This window comes from Sinocyclocheilus grahami, unplaced genomic scaffold, assembly GCF_001515645.1.
Source record: "Sinocyclocheilus grahami isolate Dianchi unplaced genomic scaffold, SAMN03320097.WGS_v1.1 scaffold11796.1, whole genome shotgun sequence".
Classification (NCBI taxonomy): Eukaryota; Metazoa; Chordata; class Actinopteri; order Cypriniformes; family Cyprinidae; genus Sinocyclocheilus; species Sinocyclocheilus grahami.
The window spans coordinates 1-1,914 of NW_015514046.1; the positions used below are offsets into that span (position 1 = coordinate 1).

General features: G+C 40.3%; 1 long non-coding RNA gene across 1 annotated transcript in view; it reads left to right on the forward strand.

Annotated features, from left to right (window-relative positions):
* The first annotated feature begins 247 nt into the window (after window positions 1-247).
* LOC107578754 (uncharacterized) overlaps window positions 248-1,914 on the forward strand; it is a 5,915-nt gene continuing 4,248 nt past the window's right edge. The window contains exons 1-3 of the long non-coding RNA XR_001608381.1: window positions 248-324; window positions 755-804; window positions 910-976. This is a non-coding gene — a long non-coding RNA (uncharacterized lncRNA). The remainder of the gene's footprint in view (window positions 325-754; window positions 805-909; window positions 977-1,914) is intronic.

The following is a 1,914-nucleotide window of genomic DNA, read 5'->3' on the forward strand; positions in this document are numbered from 1 at the left end:
ATAATGGTTTGTCAAGCCATGATCATTCTTCTGCTACCTTCAATGAGTCGGGCGTAAGATCAGTAATACAGCTGGATCTCTTGATCTATTTGTTAAGGTGCCACCTGAACAGATTGCAGTGTAGAAAAGCTTGATGGTCACTTCAGAACATCTTTAGAAAACTTGTGGACACCTGATTCTCATTCAGCAGAGCCTGCTTTTCTGGTCCTGGCCATATCATATGTTATCTGCTCATTTTTGTAGGTTTTCCCCAGCCAGGACCCTTTGGATCGAGCCGACTTCAATGCTGTTGAATACATTAATACCTTGTTTCCAACAGAACAGGTGAGTCTGAATTAGAATACTTGAGCAATGGTCAGCGTGATGAATGTGTACCTTAATTCGAAACCTTTTTATGTGTATTTAAGCTCTAGTTCTGAGCAGCATTATACTGTTACATACTAATAGTTTCTATAATGCAAATAAATAACAAATCTAATTTAACACCTGTGTTACGGTCACCCATATTGATGCAAGTGACCAATAATGCTGCTAATACTTATGCTTTCCTTTACATTACTGCAGAAATGCTCCTCTATTGAATGTCTATATTTTTGTCCACTAGAGAGCACTGCTCTCTCCGAGCAAGAAAAAGTGACTAATAAGATGTTGATTATTAAAAGAGATAAAATTTAAGGATAGCTGATATATTTCAGTAGAGATGTTTTTCCCTCCAAATCTTGATATGAAATCTTTTTTCTTTTTTTAAAAAAAGTCTTTGGCGAATATAGATGAAGTGGTGAATAACATTCGACTTAAAATCAGGTGAGTTTTTAATATTTAGACCCTGATATGGTCTGCATTTATATATGGAGGTTCTTTAGGTTTTCATCTTATTAAATTGGTATTGTAAATAATTCTTTTAATCAGACGCTTGGATGACAACATCAGGACAGTGGTGAGGGGACAGACTAATGTGGGGCAGGATGGCAGACAGGTGAGTCTTTTGGTTCCACGTTCATAATGTCATTAACATTATGCCACATGGGGTTCCAGTCTAATAGGGTTCTAGAGTGATTTTTTATGACTTACTTTCTTCTGTGGAACACAAAAGAAGATATTTTGGAGGACATCACACAGGTTTGTAACAACATAAGGGTGAAACAATGATAGAGTTTTAATTTTTTGGTGAACTATATGTGTTTTTGCACTATAATGAAATCATTGTAGTGGTTAAAGCAGCTTTTGAACTTTCCTCGTGGTAAAACACTCTATCCACTTCACAACGGCTCTCAACACCATCGTTGTCTTGTGCATCTCTTCCATCTCACGTCTCTGGAAATGACCGAGGCTCTACAGAGTCCAAAACGCTGTCTCTTCCTGGAATGGAAGGCACACTTTACTCTGAATTTCGCTGTTCTCAGCAGCAATTCCATTCCACATTGTGGTTTAGTGTCCTGCTATTTCTTGGACTAGGCTGGAAATGTTGATTCAACACAGATCCGTTCTTAATCTGAGCGGCAGGCTGAGGTGAAATGCAACCCCTTTATTGAGATGTAGTGAGGCAGCATGGTTGATACCTGTGATTCAGGGTTCAGCTGTTCCTGAATTAACAGCATGCACCGCTAGTGGAAATTGGTTGTGTCTGAATGGATCACCGTTAACGCCGGGCCACGAGTCTCAAGGCCTGTAACCTTCCGAGTTGTTTCCACAGAGCAGAGGAAAAATCCTTTCCCCAGATGGAACGGCGGGGAAGTGTGGATTACACATGTAGCTCAAGGCTAGGAGTAATGGTAGAGACAGAGGGAGAGGACTGGAAAGACCCGCTGCAGACTTTTTTTGTTTAGTCTGTGTAGTATTTATCAGTGAGATGGAGACATCCGTGTCTGGAACGGGATCCCAGGGGTCTGCTTGATGACATTTCTAGCTGTGTGG